Source organism: Ptychodera flava, chromosome 21 (assembly GCF_041260155.1).
Source record: "Ptychodera flava strain L36383 chromosome 21, AS_Pfla_20210202, whole genome shotgun sequence".
Classification (NCBI taxonomy): Eukaryota; Metazoa; Hemichordata; class Enteropneusta; family Ptychoderidae; genus Ptychodera; species Ptychodera flava.
The window spans coordinates 15,416,664-15,436,082 of NC_091948.1; the positions used below are offsets into that span (position 1 = coordinate 15,416,664).

General features: G+C 38.0%; 1 protein-coding gene across 34 annotated transcripts in view; it reads left to right on the top strand.

Annotated features, from left to right (window-relative positions):
* Positions 1–19,419, top strand: part of LOC139121513 (semaphorin-1A-like) — a 97,215-nt gene that overhangs the window by 30,562 nt on the left and 47,234 nt on the right. For 31 of the 34 annotated variants that reach the window (XR_011549299.1, XR_011549300.1, XR_011549301.1 and 28 more), the window contains exon 4: positions 12,052–12,125. The gene's annotated coding sequence lies outside the window, so the exon portion shown is untranslated. Of the gene's footprint in view, positions 1–2,590; positions 2,925–12,051; positions 12,126–19,419 lie in introns of those variants that run through there. The other 3 variants (XM_070686452.1, XM_070686463.1, XM_070686455.1) reach the window with 3 other exon arrangements.

Below are 19,419 nucleotides of genomic sequence, written 5' to 3' on the forward strand. Positions count from 1 at the left end.
TCCATGGTATGATTCATGCGTATAGCAATTGGACAGTAATAAAAAGAACCCATTGTTGACTGTGGATATTACCTTTGATCAGAATTGCTCTGACAGACAGTCCATTCACAGTACTGTAGATGATTAGTATTCAGGTGGTGTTGCATAGAGGGAGATCTAGGTCATTGATAAATTTTCATCCCAAAAATAACAACTCCATCTGTTGTCAGGTTGATAAATAGCATCCAGGAGAAAATGCATCTATATGGAAACAAAGGCCAGTTTGCTTTGATGACACTGGTATTTTTCTGGTTGAAGGAGAAAAATAATGTAGCATCTGTGAACCAGTTTACTTGTTATAAGTTAATTACAACGGCATGAGAAGTGTTCATTTTCTAGCAGCGCTGAATTGCAAATGTGTAATTGCTAAGCGATTAACATGTCTGCTCAGCAGACTCAAAATACAGACCCAGTTTATTGCTCTGTCATGAGAGAAAAATCTTTAGCACTTTCACTGCCAAAATACGTCCCTGCAAAATTCAAAACATCATCACTACAAATGCTCAATGAAAACTTGAATTATTCTGAAGAGCTGAAGATGTCGTTTTGTACTTGCATACCTGGACAGAGTCACTGGAAAGGGAGGTTATACAGGAAATGAATGCCGGAAAGACAAGGAAAGAAGTATCACAAAAGAGCAAATTATGAGGATCAACTCAGCGGGTTCTCTTGCTGAAACAAAAGAACTTTGTGTGCAAACACTTTTTGTTCACAAAGCAGAACAACTGATTCAGTCATTTCAATGTTTTACCTGCAATGTTTTGTCTCTGTCTCCCCAACCATGAAATTTCCCGGCATTTATCACATTTCCCCGCATATCATCTTTCATGGCATTTCATTGTTCTTACAATGTACAAATTACAACAGAATGCTTTCTTGTTCTGTTCCATGTACATCAAACAAGGTGCGGGCAAGCACACATTGCGCTATTAATGCTGAACAATAGGAACCCAGAAAATAGAAATCTGGGAAGCAAGAGTGTTTTGTCTTCTTGTCTGCTTCCGTAGATTTTTAGGACTCCCCTCTGACCACCGTGTTTTGTTAATGTCTTATACCAGCAGCTCCTCACGGTGATAAGAACAACAGTTGTATTAAGTTGGTAGCGCCAATGAGCTGGCTTATCCTTTAAATGTTTGTGCGTGAGGTCCTGTTTCGACCAGTGGGAACATTCAAAGAGCCCATATGAAACACCTGTGAATGGTGGCTATAATGCTGTGATTGTATGTTCCAGTGTTTGATATTGAGTCACCTTTTTTGAAAGTATTAGAATTTCATACAAATTTTTGGAAGTAAATCCCCACTGGTTCATGGTTTAGGCCCTCCCCAATAAATGTAGGTGTTCCATAACTTTCTCCTTTGTACTTTCCCCATTGTACTGCATTCATAATATCACTGATGTCATGTCTTCTTCTTTTCAGAAACCTTTGACCTTAAGGTTTCTTGTCAGGACAATATCGTCCATGACGGCATTTTCTAGCGTAAAACGGTGCAATATTGCACCACCATGGCCAGTGACAGTGAAAACGGTCACCCTTTTGTCCTTTCTCTTTGTGACAATTGTCCTCGCTTGCTGTTGATGACTCCACCCTGTGCGGGAGCATTGTGACGTGTATACCTGCCTGTAACAGTTCGGCAACCACACCGGCAATTTCTCATTTGTTCCAATTGTCTTCATTTCCTGTCCTGGCTAACAAATCATGTGATTACTCTCGGTCAGTGAGTTATTTGTACACCAGCATTCTGTAGGTACATCTTTGCCTTCACGAGTTTTTGATGTATGAAGAGCAAGGGAGAGACTAATAACATTGAGGTGGATTGGGCCAAATGGCCAAGTGATGTATGTTCCAATATAGCTTATACAGTGACAGATGTTAATGATGCATGGCATGTACATCCCTACAGATGACAATGCTCTGAGGAGTACCAGGATGATGACAAATTCATATACTCCCCAGTGAGATCTACAATGATGTTTTCCCAGCCCCAGAACAAGAAATATTATTTGCCCACTTGGCCCTTTACTAAAAATTATTTCTCAAAGTTGCATTAGACGTACTCTATGTCATACCTAATTTTTTTTGGAGAATTGATGGTGGCAGGTTTTGGCTTTTGACTGAAGTCATGCAGCTATGGCTGTAGATTGCATTTCCATTACCATGTTTTCATTTCACTCCTGGTGTGTCATATATAAATACTGATATAGTCATTTATCATGATACTGGGCCGACAGTGCTCCAGTTTGAGCAAAAGGTCGTAAAATCAACTCCATATGGATTTGCTGTTGAAAGGTTTGTCAGCTTCATTTGAATATTACTGTCCATAGATAGGTACATGTATAATGCTTCAAGGCAAATCTTGCTCCAAATTAGTTGAGCCATGCTGGAGATTCCGGCTCCTAGTGTCCAGAACAGGCTGTGAAGTCCTTGTAACCAGGCAACCACCTCAATTTACACCAAAAATTAACATAGGTTGAACAGGGGCCAATGAGAGGGCAGATTCGCCAGCTCATTTGCATATGGATATGAGCTTAGAATGGTACAGGCTACGCAGAGGAGGAGAAATGCTTGATCGGATGTGAGGAAGTGGGCCGTGTTTCATCAGTCAATCAAAACCCTCCATGGACTTTCAGCAAGACTGGTAAAATAACTTACAAGTTTGATTTCTGCCAGATTTTTATCGAAGTCTAAAGATTTTGGATTACTGGTGCGGGTAGGAGAGCATTATAGCTTGTACAAGAATACAACTCGTTGAGTAAAATCCACCAAGATGCATCTGATGTAGTACTTCAGATCTGGAACATCCTCATATCCTTGGCGAATGTGTGTCATTACTGTGACCTAATGTCCATGTCTGTGCATGGTTTAAATTTGCTTGAAGGTCGGTCGGTGAGTATGATGGATAATTCAGGTTTGCAAGATATTTCGACATAAATTCACCGATCTCCTGTACTTCTCATTTGATGATTAATCCTCTCTTGTGGTGCTTTGAATGTAATATATTCATTGCACCCGCAGGCTAAATTCACTCGCCGTCGCAATTTGTTCAAACAATTTGCAACTTGACCTATATACAGACATGAACATGGACAACAGCAAGATACTCCATGGTTCTGTCTGTGTCTTTCACCACAACATCCCCTGCTTTGTTGAGATCAAGACATAGGTCTGCCCAAACAAATTTTAAACAAAGCTTATACTTTCTCTGTGAATAATATGCTCCTTGTTTAGAATTAGTGTGAGAATGGCTCGACTGTGTTGCAAATCAAAAGCAGACGCTGTTTGAATTTCAGTTCCGATGTTGTGCTGACGTGAAAGATGTGGTGCCAAATTGAGCCTCAATCAAACTGTGTACGGTGATTTACATTATGAGGTACAGCTGTCTGGCTTTTCCTTTTCGCATAGTAGCTACACGCTGCGGTGAATCAGGAAGATTTCAATGTTGCTGTTCTATTGGAGATGAAGTTTGTTGTCAAAAGATTTTGGCTTGATAATTGATTTGATAAATATACCCATCCTGAATTGAGTTACAGTTTTATTATCTTTGATCTTCTGCACCTCAGACTCTCCATCCATTGCTATGTTTGATTCAGAAATATCAACAGCTTGGATAAGTTTCTGTCATGGTGAATGAGACGTATCATCTTGGCTGATATACATGCGGTTGTATTTGTAAATGCAAACTGTTTACTTCAGTACCTCGCACAGTTTATAAACTAGTCAAAATGGTTCACCAAATGGGATTTAGTCTGGATGGCCTTGGGCAAGCTGTAGATGGATCCAAAAAGGCATCAAAGACACGTCAGAGGGATTTGTATTTTGCCGGCTTAGTCCACTGACAATGCATGGTTTCAGATATTTTGTATGTGTAAAAAGTATATTCAGTGTTTTATTGTTGTAAGCATACTGATGCAGCATAGGTACAATGTCATTGAAATCATATTGGTTTACTCTATTACCCAACAGAATGCTCTCCATCATAGAATACAATGTTGTTTGTTAATTTTGGCTCTCTTTTTGAGTTTCAGGGATTCTGCACTAGCTAGGTGGATTCCTATAGGGATTATGCCAACATTCAAGTTCACTGGCTTTTGAATTTGTTTCCCCCATGTGTAGCCATCTCCTGTTGATTCTAACAATAAGACTTGTCTGCATCAATTGACATGTGACCCTGGAGATCAGACCTCCAGGGACAGTTAGTATCATCCTCTGTGTGCATAAGTAGACCCCCTAACCTATTGGATAAAGTTTTGCTTTCTGCAAGTACGATATTGTGCAGCCGGATTAGTTTGGATTCTGGAATCAGGCCAGCGATCTGGCAAGGCTTGATTCAAGTTTGAAAAATGTAATCCTGTCAGAGATAAAGTATTTATCAATGTTGTGATTAGATTTGCATTTGACTCGGTACGACATTTCCACTTTCATGCCTGGATATCTTGAACAATCCGAGACTGTGCATCAATCACTCAGCTGGACTCTTTTACTGATTGGATGACATGGTGTGGCAGAAGAATTACTCATTTTTCGCCGGCTCAGATTTCTAAAGATGTAGTTGATTGTAATGAGGGTATAATTATAATCAATGATTGTAAATCTGTGTGAAACATTTAATAATTTGGCTTACATATTTCAGCCAGAACAAGTTGATTGTTTGATCATGTTTTGCTGGGCAAAATGGCTTTCTAAGTCTACAAGATGCAGCTTAACCATTGACTGGAATGTAAATAACAGCAAACCCTCAAGTCAAGGTGGTTTGGTTAACAACAAACCAACCTCCAAAATATAATCTGTTGGAATTTTCAGCCAATAGCATTTACTGCTATGATACGTCTTGGTCATCAATATGTTTTTGTAATCTCTCTGTGTTTTCCAATGACTTGTTATTGGAGGTAAGATATTACCAACAGATGGACAGTAGTCAACCATGCAAGTAGTGATGGATCCGGGCAGATGGCTTTGCTTTTACTATAGTAACTGTGTACTCCGTCATGTAAACAGCATTGGCTGTCAGCCTGACTCTTATTAATAGTCAGTAGTGTTTTAGCCGTGTCAAAAGGACAAATCAAAGTTTGAGTTGATGGGTCAAAAAGGTGCAGCAATCGTCGTATATCATTGGAGTGATTAAGGTTCCCGGTAATGTAGACTCCTTGTGGTCTGTGTTCTCCTATATCAATGAATCATTTCTGAAATTTTATGTAAGCAGTGAGTTTGTACACCCAACTGTATAAACCTTCATTGTGCTGATAGAAGCTCATGTCAGATATTTCGCATTATGATGAGTGAACAAGTATAGTGTTCCAAGGATTACGTTGCAGATGCATGATGACAAGTTTTGGATACATTGTCTCTGGTTGTACAAACCTAACAACTTTTCAAGCACGACTCGACTGCTCCCAAATTTACACACGAGAAGGTGAGGAAGAGCAACAGACATTAGGTTGACAGCTTACTGGTGTGTGTGCCACCTGCTTCATGCGCCAGTGCATGTCAAAACAGTAGCCAGGCATGGAATAGCTGGTGGAAATGGCAGAAACAAACTTTGCTCCAGGAAGTTTCCTATAAGGCTGCCACTTGAGCACAGGTCCCCTGGAATCCACTCTACCCCCTCTACCTCAGACTGAGCTGTACTAATACCCAGCAAGCCACTGCCCTGTTTGTCTATTGAATATGGGATGATCTTTCATTCAGTGAAACACTCATTAGGAACCTAACCAAACAATCAGTAGGAGGCCCTCTGAAACCTATACTTTGGTTCTGCCTTTCACCAACCAATTCCTCAGGGGGATTCCCAGTTCCAGTAACCCGTAGAGCTCAAGACCATCGCCTGTAACAGTAGAGCATCGCCTGCAACCATAGACCGGCCTAAAAAAGGTTAAACTTTCCATTCCCCCTCTAGCTAAGCTGTCCGACCGGTGAATAATCAACTTGTGTTGCTGTTATATTTCTCCCCTGGAGCTGAGCTGCCAGACTGGACAACAACAACCAGGCTTGCAGTGCCCTGTCTCCCTCCTGGGCTCGGTGAATGTGCAGCAATTTATAACAATAGCTCGCTAATCACGTTTAATGATGTCATAAAAATGAGACACAGCAGTAAAGACCTTTTGTCTGCATTTCAGAAGGATGGAACTGGAACAATTGATTCAACACATTACAGGGGCTTGTATAAATCAATGTTGATTTATGGGTGTGTACATTCATTGTTTTTGTGAAATTTAAAATAGAAAGAATTTTTTGTCTTTTATTTAATATTTACACAATAAACACTGTTATTTACCCAGTGTTCTTATGTAGTTATTGTTCATGAGGGTTGTCTTGATGTTAAATGCGACCAACAGTCTGAACAGTCATGGTTCCCTGTTTCCAATGGACCATTAGCAAGGGATGAAGGGACAGAGTGTGTAAAAACTTTGGAGTGTGTTGGTCATTTAGTCTGGTGTGAGTGATCTGGGATTCCCCATCATTATCATATGGTTTATAACTTCACAACTATATAAACATAAATTTAGATTTTTTCTCTATATCACGTCCTGCATTTTCCATGATTGGGAGCTGACATAATGTGCACATCAGAAACTGCATACAAAGTCCTATCTTCAGTCCATTTTGGAAACACTGTGCAGTTGTCGAGGTGCCAAGGACTTTGTGCATGGTTTGACCCTACACACATGACCTTGGGTCAGCTGCTGTGATCAATGCTCGGATTATTATCAGTGTGACAGATTTCAACCTTGGCCCGTCACTGATGGGATGGGCTGTCTCTTGATAAGCTAGCACAGCAAACAATTTAACTGCTCATAATGAACTTGGCAGATCCATATCTCTGCCTCATGCTGCAGTTGGATTACTTTTAAAAGCAAACATTGTGAGTATATACACAGTGTATTTTCTGTCATTACCCTGTAGTTATGTTACAGATAAATACTCAGTGTAGGCAATACAATGCGCTGTCAGTCATTGAATGTGAGTGCCAAATATTATCAGATATTTTTGTGTTTATGCAAACATTTGGCATTCAACCAACATAAAATATCCCAGTATGTGTATATGCATAACACGTAAAGCTGCTCTTGAAATCTGCTGCATCGTATTGGTTGCATATTACATGAAATGGTAGCCTGAGCTATAAAAGCTATATCTGTATGTTGTCTTCAGGATTGATTGTTGGTTTTGTCAGGATATTTGTGACAGGTAAGATAACAGTTGTTGTTAATAGACAGCCAGATTTCGGAACTCAAGGACAAACTTGCAAGAGTTTGAAAACCTCTTCAGATTTGCGACTTTGAAACTCAAGCGATTGGCAAATAATTTTAATAACATAATGCAGTGTTACTCGATTGAATAGAAAACTGAATGTCCATCAAGAAAGCATAGGAGGGATCACTGGTATATCTTACAGAGAAAGGTCAATGCCATTTGATCTGTGAGCTGCGTCGGTATTTTGATCTCCTAAATGTGAAGAGGGTTGTGTGTACACTGCTCTGGTGCACATGATATGAACAAGCCCCAGCTTGATCACTTTGTGTTCTTCACATGTCCACTTCACATGGAATAAACATGTTGATACTTTTGTGTTTGCAATGACCAAAGATTACAAGAAATCACAAACATAATTCCATATCCCGTTAAGAGTGACCCTGGACTCTGAAACAATAGATTGTTTGCGCTGTGGTATATGTTGACTGTAAACAGTAATAATTACTGCCAGGCCCCTGCTGTCTTACTTGATAGAGTTTATATGTAAATAGTCCAGCATTGTGATATTTTATCATGAAATATTTTAGATAAAGGATATTTTTGTGGCATTTACATAAATGAGTCACCAATTCTTATGGCGTCACAGGAGAGGAAAATATTGAATCATTCAGTGATAAGAAATAAAAATTTTAAAAAACCATTAACTGTAAATTGGCATGACTAGAATGTCTATAGAGTATTGATTTACCATTTTGCAAAATGAGACAGAGCTAGCATTACAGTTATCTGCATATAAAAATAAGACTTGGCGTGTGCCACCCTAAACTTGACAAAGTTTTGACTTTTTAAATTTGGCTTATTGTAGGCATTGGCATCTAGATCTCTGACTGATGTTCATTGCTATGTTGTGAATGTTCTCAGTAATTATAGTAACTCGGCTGCCCAGTGATCACTGTATTAGAGCATTGGACAATAATCTTGGTAACTTTTTTGCGAGAAATTGTGAAGAACTTAAGTCGGGGGAAAAAAAAACCTGTGATGTTTGCTTTGTTTCTGAAGATATTACAACATTTTGATGACCAGTGTTGTAGCTGTAATTGTTGGAGATTGATGTGATGCTTGCTTCAAAATGGATCGCAACCCTTGATACTAGTGATGGTAATTCAAGATACAGACTGGTTATTTTATTGGAATGGATTTGGAATTTTTTATTGGCACTTAGTGTTCAAGGGTGTTCTAGGGTGAAGGACAATTGCAAAATAAAGTCTACAAGAATGAAACTACATCATTCTGAGTGTTTCATATTTCGGGGATAGGTTGTGATTGTATTATGTAAAATTTTATTAAAAATTTTTGAGACTGTAAATCAATAAGCTTGCACTGAAAGATATGAAAAAGTTGGCAGTAGATCTCAGCAGTTTGGTGTATATGACCACAGTGATTTCGAATGCTTTAAATACCAGGAGAGGCTCTGCTGTCCTAAATATTTTGTGTTCCCAGTGTAAGTGTTTCATCAGCAATCTCTGTATATTTTGTTACAAAATTAATATCAATCCTTGTGAAAGATCAGAGATGCTGTACTGGTGTTGCGTGATTTCATCCAAACCATCTAATAAGAGCAACAGTGAGGCCTCTGCAGTGAGATAAGCTCCCTTTGCTCTGTCCTTGAGGATTATGCAAATTGAAAAAATTTACTTGAGGAACCGTAAAGCCAACACTGATAAAAATTAATTGCCTGAAGTGGTTTCGGAAGCAATGGTTGAGCGGGTTCTACCGAACCATGTTGTAATATCCTAAAAGACAGTGTGTCTCTGCAGAATAAAGGAGACTGGATACAACTTGGGAGAGAATTTGCTTATAATTGAAATACTGGATGCAAATATATAGCGTATGTTTCTTCAAAGAAAGTGATTGATGAATCTATTACTTTTTGTCAGACTACAGTTTAAATTTTGCGATGTTTTTTTATAAATTTTTTTGTGTAATCACAGTGTTTATATTTTTCTATTTACATACTCATTTTTCTATTTATATACTCATCTTAATCCCCTCACAACCATTAATGGTACTGAGGCTTTGTCACAGCATGTGATGATTTTAATGGGAAACATTTCAATTATTTTCTTTCTGCTGTAATCTTTGTATCATCTGCAAGTACACTTTTACTGAAATTCACTCAATTTTTGGACCGTTTTGTACATGTATATTAGACTTAGGGATTAAAAAATTCTCATTACTTGCTGGCTGCCAGATTTAATGTAAAAACCTGCAAAATCTTTTGTCCATAAAATGTTGTGAGATATTTTAACAACTGCAAATTGACTGACATTTAGGTAAAGGGCGACGAATTCGGACGCGCACACGCTTTAGAACGTTTCTGCGCAGATTTAACTCCAGCCTGTCGCAAATGGGTTACTTTGTAGCATGTATTTAACATCACCTGTCATTGTTGAAATTGCGCTTTTACCTAATTTTTTGACCCAGTCTCTTAGAAATACATGTGACCTATAACCTTGTCATATTTTGACCCCCTAGGAAGCTGGTTTTATTCATATGAGCGAAAAATTAACATTTCTCTCCCATTTACATGGCGCATATTACCCATTCACCTGGAGATATTGTAAAAAGTAGCATGGTGACACCCTTTTATTAGTCCCCACGGACACCATCCGGGGGACTTATAGGTTTGGTCATGTCCGTGCGTGCGTCCGTGCGTCCGTGCGTGCGTGCGTGCGTGTGTGTGTGCGTGCGTGCGTCCGTTCACACAGATATCTCAGAGATGCAGCAAGCGATTTCATTCAAACTTGGTACAAGGATTACTTCATATGTCATACAGATGCAGGTCGATTTGTTTTGTGATACGATCCAATATGGCCGCCAGGCGGCCATTTTATTACAATTTTTCATGTACAGAACCATAACTCAGACATGTTTCAACCAATTTTATTCAAAGTTGGTACAAGGACATTGACCAATGTCATAGATATGCACGTCAATTTTTTTTGTGATACGATCCAATATGGCCGCCAGGCGGCCATTTTATTACGATTTTTTCATGTACAGAGCCACAACTCAGACATGTTTCAACCAATTTTATTCAAAGTTGGTACAAGGACATTGACCAATGTCATAGATATGCACGTCAATTTGTTTTGTGATACGATCCAATATGGCCGCCAGGCGGCCATTTTATTACGATTTTTTCATGTACAGAGCCACAACTCAGACATGTTTCAACCGATTTTATTCAACGTTGGTACAAGGACATTGACCAATTTCATAGATATGCACGTCAATTTGTTTTGTGATACGATCCAATATGGCCGCTAGGCGGCCATTTTATTACAGTTTTTTCATATACAGAGGCATAACTCAGGCATATCTCAACCGATTTTATTCAAAGTTGGTACAAGGACATTGACCTATGTCATACATATGTACGTCGATTTTTTATGTGATACGATCCAATATGGTCGCTAGGCAGCCATTTTATTACGATGTTTTCATGTACAGAGCCATAACTCAGACATATTTCCACCAGTATCATTCAAAGTTGACATTGACCTATTTCATACATATGCTCATCAATTTGTTTCACGTCATGTAGCAGTAACATGTCATTATTGAAGTTTCGTTAGTAGGCTGATATGTCAAGAAATATGTACTGCATCAAATTCATGAAACTTTATACAGATGTTAACCGATGTTAAGCTCACATTGCTTTAACATTGAAAAAGACATTTATCAGTGTCATTTTAATTAATTTGTAATTGCATAAGTAATGAACTTTCCTAATTTGGGTGATATAGCCAAATTAATACAATGTCAAATGTGATGAAACTTGATACAGATGTTGATCTCATAGTGTTGTAAATACTGCATCAAACTTTATGAAATATGGTACCAGTGATAATCTGTTAAGTGTTAGAATTGTATGCAAAAATGTTTTGCAACATCCTGTTGATTAATTCCTAGTTGACTCATTTATGAACTTTAGGATGGTGGCCTACATTGGTTTTATGTTTTCATCACCATGGAACTCATTCTTGGCCATTGAGCGCCATCTGTATCAAAGTATTTTTATCACAGACCTAACTAATGAAGAGGACTCTATCCTCTCTGAGGACATGTAATCAAAGTACCCATTATTAACAAGTGGGGACTGTGTCATCCACGATGACTTGTTAAAAGTGTAAACTAAATTGTATTATGTCAGGATTTTATTCGCCAAGTTTGGTCAAAATGACACCATTCAAAGCGACAGGAAGAAAGTTCGAAAATTATGTAGTGATGTAATTTCGATATCGTCATTTTGTAATCGATACTTATGTAAAAATTTCTTTACAAACATCATGAAAACTATACATTTGATAGATATGGATCTTAAGTCTTGGTATTTATTAAAATTTACTCATTTGCTAAGCTTTTTATAATTACTTTCTTTAGTTTAAGTGAATTATATCATTTTTATTTATTTCTAACGACGCCATTTTAACGGCCGTTTCCATGGAAACGAGCGTGGTAACCCCCATTTTTTATTTTATTTTTGCACTTGCACAACTTCCAAGAATATTTGTGCAAAGTTTCAAGAAAATGACACCACAACTTAATTTTGACGTAATTCGTAGTACTTCACCTTAAGGGACAAAGTATATGCATGGCCACCCATTTATTCAGTATCTTTCAACATGTCAGACAATATAAATAGTATCTCATATCAAACAAAATTCATGAAAAATGGCCGACTTTGTCCCTTTAATATAACCATCACAGTTCCAGAAGTCAGTACTCATGTAGCATCTTATGTTTGCTTCACTTGCAGGTCGCACATGTAGATTCCTGAAAGAATACTTATATATCCATTAATGCTGGTTGATACGCCAGAAACTGAGTAAGGTAAGATTTTTCGTAATATTTTAAAGTTATTAGGCAAAAAATGAAAAAAAATCCTTGAGTTGATTTTATATAATTAAAAGAAAGAATACAAATAAGACAATCTCAGCCTAAGGCATGTATGTGTAGTTGATATCACACATGAACAACTCATTAGCAGTCTCTTCCTGAGTGTTTTTCACAGTGTTTCATCCAAGGTCGCTGTCTGTTGCAAGGCGGATAGTTACTGTAAATTAACCCAGCAGACGGTCTACATGTTACAAAGTATCCTGCAGTATTTGTGTGTGTGACTCATAGCAGCACACAGGAAGGTTCATTTTATCTGATGAAAAATTGCGTGTTCGATTTGTTTGCATTCACGTTTCAGGAGCAATAGATCTTGTGCTGAAAGGATGCTGAGGTAATGAGGGTTCTGTTTGTGTTGTCAGGCTTTGGATGGAGCAGGCGTCTTAATCATCAGATGTTTCTGACATGAAAGGAGACATTTCTTACGAGTGATGGAAGGTTTTGAAAATCTGTTTTGTAAATGCTCAGGGCATGAGATTATTTCGGAAATGGAGAAAAGATTCATCGCAAATTCAAAATCCATTTGCCCAGTTTTCTCTGTTCTGCTGACTTGCGTCATTTGAGTTTCCTGCGCATGAAATGACATACATTATGTTCAATCAGCTTGAGCCGGTGTTCATCTTTGAAAATCTGTCAATTTGCCTGTAAAAGCTAAAAATGTAAACCTTCCCTCTATCTCTCAAGAGATAACAGTATGAGATGAGAGACTGTGTAAAGTTGAAAGGAATGACAACACATCTGATGAGGGATGATTACGGTGTATGATGATGTCTCTAATGGCGCTGCAATTATCAGTGAAACGCTGACCTCGATTCAGTCTGTGACATTCTCCGAGAGCAAAATCAATTCTCCCAAACAAAATCAGTCTCCAGATGTCTTCTTCCACTGGCTACCATAGCAACAATCAGTCATATGGAACATAATTGCTTGCGATGAAAAAATGATGAAGTGAGTCTCTTCTGTCCGATTTAACACAGAGGAGGTTGAGATTGTCGTGATCTAACTTTAGAAATTTCCAGAATGCAATCATGATAGATTTTGAGTGACAGTGTTAGCAATGGTGCAGGTCCCCTTCCCAGAGTCAAATTCACATAACCCTGTCAAAAATTAGTCAAATTTGATGAAATTACACGTTCACAGATTCAATGAACCAGTATGAGCAATGTCAGCAAAATTGTGTCGGAGCAGTGACTTAACTACATTTGATACTCTGAATAGCCCATAAATTATCTAGCAAAGTGTGTAAGTTGACATTGCTAGTTTTCGAATTCATGCCGTCACGAATTTCAAGGACAGACAAGAAGTCTACAGTTTTTACAATCACCAAAGGAACCTCCATAGGCACCGATATCAGCACAGGATCTGTGCTTATCATCCCCTCCTATGTTTTCTTTGGAATTGTACAAATCCTCAAGAGATGTTGTATCCAATCTACAGTATTACCTCCAGCGTAAAAGTAGGTCATCATCTCAATGATTCAGCTAGAGAGTTGAGTGACTGCCAAATCCATGATGTAAAGTTTTATTGGATTTTGCTTGGCCAGCGCTTGTGGAATTGTAAATTTTTTCCGATAGGGCACAGGCAGCTGTCAATGATTGGTTGGATAATTGCTGTATGCATGTTGGGTGTTGGCTGTATAGATGTCAGCAATGATAAAAGAGCTTTGCACTTGATGTTGAGCTGTTCCATTAATTCAGGGTACGGGCATCTAAGGGCAGGAATTCAACATTGTGATTTATTGGTGTATATGGATAGAAAAAATTGATGAAGCTTGTACAATTTCTAATTTGTCAATGTGTCAACTTAAGATACTTGGTGAAGCTTGAGTTAAACATAAATCTCTAAGCTCTGGGGTACCTAAGGTTACTGTAAGCACAATTAACAATTTCATTTAATGTACATTTTGATACAGATCTATACCGCTGTTGTATATTACCCTGCAAATTAAAACAAATTTATTCGTACATTTTCGGCAAGCTTGGCTCTGGGATATCTTTGTCAACCTGTCCACTGCTATATTAAATTTGACACGTGGAAATTGATATCTAACTGAATGTTGTTGAAGCTGTCCACTGCCGTAATGACTTAAGTGATTTTCCAGAGGTTGCCGTGAATGGCCAACGATATTTTTAACCTGGAATGTCATTCATATATTCTGGTAGACAGGCCACCAAAATTAGCTGTAGCAAATGAATCCCAGCAAATTACATCCTGAAAAAAATATTCGTCAATGCTAGGCTAATCCGACCCTTAATCTTTGCATAATAAAACACTCTGTAACTCCTCTGATAGAATAAACTGTATGAGTCATCCATGGATTGTTGAATTTTAGTCGCTTGAATCGAATATCCGATATGGTATTGCCAGATGGAAAATTCCATTTCATGGCTGTATTACCTGAAAATTTTGGCACAATCTGATGTTAGTTGTCTGATTTTGCATCTGAGTATTAAAATTTTTTATCAGATTCGCACCCATAGGGTATGACAACAACTCCTCCGGGGTAGACATCTGCTGCAGTCAAAAGGTACGGAAATGTTGCTCAAACCATTGCCAGATAGGCGGCAGTCTTAGTGTGGAGATTAACAGTCACACGGCCATAGAAGTGATAACTCTTCATCTGTTTCTGTTCAAATGGAAAATACTTTTAGCTCATAAAAATACTATCATCTGGCAGAACTAGTACACAGGAAATGTCCATTGGGTAATTTCTTTTCATCTGCAGTTGATTGGAAGAAGTAATTACAGAGAATTAATTGAAAATTGTTGAATTTGCAGCTTCATATTACCGACTTTATTGTTTGTTTACAGAGAAACAAACCTTTCACCAATTGAAATTTCTGATAGACCAAAATATAGTTAACATTGTTGAAAATGTAAAGTTATAAATTTTCAAACTCTGTTTCTCATGAAAGAAGGTAAATTTCATCAACTGAAACTGTTATATTCATACATATGTTTCAAGATTCCAATTTCATGTCATGTATAAAATACCGTTTGTCCTATTTGAAGCAGAGTGCGCGCCAGGGACAGATAATTGATCTCTCAAGCTTTTACAGTACTTTTTTGTTGTACTACTTGTGACAGTGGGGCCAATTTTGAAACTTGCGAAGTAAACGAGTTTTAACAGACTTATTTTCTTTGAAATCTAAAATAAAGTTTTCCCGATAGAGTCAATGCAGGGTTGGCAGCCATTTTTAATTTCAAATATTGGTAAAGGTCAGGTTATTTGTTTGTCTAGTACAAAAATTTGCACGGTGACCCCTGATTATTATTCTTGAAGTCGAAAGGGAATGGTTGAAAGTTTTCTTGAGGAAAGTAGGGGCAAAAGTGTAAGTCTTTTAATTTTGATATTGAATACTGGGGAAAAAATGTTTGCTTATCAAGCGACTAAACACTTCAAGAAAATGAGATGAAACATGAGGTGTTCATTTATATGATGGATATTGCGAAAACAGAAACGCTACTCAAACATGTAAAATGTGATCTTCAAAACATCCAACAAACACCAGCACATGTTATGGCCCTCATCTCAGCACCTTTACTCTCGGGAAAAGCTGTGAAGAACTTACGACATAATATATTTAACGAGTCTCGTAAAATGTAACTGAAGTATGAAATATTGATTGCGTGAATAATATTACCGGGTAATAATTTTAGGAACATCTGCAGACAGGTGCAGTGGCACACATGTTTAAATATTCCAGAATTGAAACGTGTCATTCAAAATTGGAATATTTCTAATATTTTCGTTAAGAATCTAGAAATCACAGAATCAAGATAGATATCATTGGTCATTTTCGGTGTGATATCTAAGGAAAGGTATGTCATTTACTCCCACTCGCTGTAACTTCAAATTGAATTTTACATGTTTTATCGCTGTGTGCCATAAATGACCAATTGTGCATTTTGAATATTAATGTGTACTTGAAGTAATTCAGGGATGAATCTAGAAAGTTGGCCAATATTTCTAGATTTGAAAGGTGAGCATAAAATAAATGTTTTATCTTAGAAACCAACAACAAATATCTAGAAACCTGTAGAGGGAGCCACAATTCACTAAAAAGATGGTATCAAGATTGAAGCCACTTCATAAACTATAGCTGTAACAATATAAAAAAATTGGGAAAGAAACTGATTAGATATTGAATTTTCTGTTTAAAAAGCTGTAAGTTCCGTCATCTGGAACTTTGAGATGAATTTAAGGACGAAAATGTCATTAAAAAGGTAAAAGCCATTTGTCAAGTAAATTCCAAGTGGTTGACATTTGTTTAAGTCCAAATGTTGACTTTCAAGAATTAATATCACGTACTTGGCATCGAACATAAATTTGCTGCTCATTTCTTTTAATGCCAGCGCAAAGAGAAATTCCATTTCAATCGCAAACAAGCATATGATCAAACAGAATCACCGGTAATTGGAATTTTACTCAATAACGGATAAGAATCAGACTGTTCGATTTCTAAAAATTGTCCAGGAAACTGGGTTGCAGTAATGAGAAGTTAACGTGCTAGGAAAAATATGATAAACTTTTACCACTTGCCTACTTATGAATTTCAATGATGTCTACATAAGAATTTCAATGATGAAGTTTCGGATTTATTCGGATGTGTAATTTCCAGTGATGGTCAAATTTTCGATGTAAAGGTCAATGTCAGCAGGAGTTATGGGTTTTTCCACAGTTACGCTCATAATTACAAACATTTCCGGAAATGGCTCTCATTTGGAGATTTGTAAGGTGGCCATTGTTCAACACCTGTGTAAAAATAAATGATGTATAAATAGTTGTCCTTCATGCATAAATACTTCCTGGAGAACATTCAACGTTAATTGCATGTGCTGTGAACGAGTAAAGTGGTTTCATAAAGTGGTTTCGTCGTCAGCAGAAATTATCAGTTATTCATTAGAGTTTATCATAATTTCCTGTTTAGTCAGTCTTGTTTTGACGTCACTGGGCATGGAAAAAGTAAATGCTGCTGTTTTTGTCCTGTGTATCATAATATCACCTCACCGTTGAGCTTGGTTAACTCATTTTGTGAGTGATCATAACGATGGTGTATGTTTTTCAAAATAACAGAAATGTATAAGGGGTGTGATCTTAGCTTCATTACAAGAAACATCAGGGTGAACAACATAATAAAAAATTGTTGAAAAGTGAAATTTTTTAATTATTGATATTGATTGTGATACACTTTGTGAAGGAGGATGTGGCTTCCTGTTCATGGTCTGATGGGATACTTGATTGTGCCGTTGGGATTTGACACAGCTTCACTATCATGAACATTTGCAGTGTCGGACAGATCATTACCGCAGTCTGTCCAGACATTGGCGCTTTGAGCAAGGACAGCTATAACCAGGAGCTGCCAAATTCATTTATATCTGATTACAAGAGCTGGTACGTGGGTTTAAAGGGAATGAGCAGGTCTTCCAATTTGCTGCATGCTCAGCGACGATTTATGGAGTGTGGTGTTGTCATGTCGACCAGACGTAGGAACGTTAACGTTCTGTCCACAGAAGACGGTGGATGTGCTCATGCTGGGTGCTAATGAGGTGATGAAGTAAGTTCTGATAATGTTTCTATAGGTTACTTCACACTGTTCTTCTTTGAACAGCTATCTCCTCTTTCAATACAATCTGTAGAAAAAGAGCCTCGTTTTCTCAAATTGGAATTTGGTTCATGTTCAGCTCATTTCTCAGCCCATTGGCATTTGAAGGTGACAGACTATAGCATATCGGCAGTTGAGTCACGTAGGCAAGATCTTGTGTTTGAATGTGATTTTCCAGACACTGAGTCAGCATGGAGCCGCCGAGTCTGAAGATGGAAGGGAACAGATGAGGATGGACAACGGAATGGGGAGGGGGTGATGGGGGATGTCAAAATCCAGGAAGTGGAAGTAGGAAAAGAGGTGGTGAACAGGATGTCATGTGGAAAATCACAGGAATGATTGGGAGACACATAGCACTTGGAAAGGAAGCTTGTGAAAGGGGGACTTAGTGTTTTACGAAATGCGTGTTGGTGGAAGGGGAAAAAGTTAAAGTGAATTTAAACCCCCCCTGGAAAAACAAATTTGTGGGAGTATGATGGTTTGAGATGTATTCTGTAATGATGACTTGGATTAGGAGAAATGCTAAAAGAAGATGTGAAGGAGAGCGATGTGCAAAAGTACAGTTCTTTTTTCCATCCTGCATCTTATTCTTTGTGCTTCAGCCTTCATTTGCACATGAAGTGATTATGTGTGTGTGTGTGTGTGTGTGTGTGTGTGTGTGTGTGTGTGTGTGTGCGTGCGTGCGCGCGCAGACTGGCATATGTGTAGATGTTGTTGAGAGAACATGCTAAAGCCCTTTTTGATAGGCTTTTATTCCAATATTTCACAAACTTGTCACTGTGGCTTGCCCCAGCCTTGCTTGTCAGTTGCCCAAGGCTGCCCATCTGGAAAACCAATGTCAGAACCACAATCACGGAATTATAATCATGCTGAAAGAAACCAAAGAGGCCTTGTTCTAAATGAGTGCGAAACATATGGGTTGCAGTTCCATTCTCTATCTGTTCAAATATAGCTTTATTCTGTTTGGGTGGGATTTTGAGCCTTGCAAGGTTACATGTCGACACTTAACCACATGGAAAGTGTTTACGATTCCCGCAGTCGAATATTTACAGAAAAGAGGATTATAAGACACTTTAGAATCCCTGAAACAAAACTTTGCTCCTGTCAGTATCATCGGACAGTCACCCTTTAGTGTCTCTATACATCTGTGTATGTGTCTCAGCATGAAGACTTTCTTGTTGTTGCTTCTATATTTATTTGTCACTGTTCTTTGTACCACAATCCAAGATTTAGTATTATTACTCAGGGCGTATGTACAGATTAAACCATTTTACATGAAATATTTGCCACGTTCCTGAAGCAGAGGTTGTTTCATCATTAATAATTAATGGCCTAAGTATTTTGCGGTTGATAAATTATATTGCATCTTGGCCCAGTTAAATCGAGAGGGACTGTAGCACATACCAACCCCATGCAAAGTTTATTTTCTTCGCAAATTGGATGATCAAGTGGTGTTGTTCTTGATGGTTTGAAAATTAAGTCGTGTCATTTCGTTCGAGTACCCTCAGGGACACATACCAAGCACCAAGGGCTCAGGATTTGAGTTGGATATTGAGCATTGATCTCTTGGCATTCTTGAGGGATTGGTTTGCTGATGAGAATCACATATGCTAAAATGTTTTGTA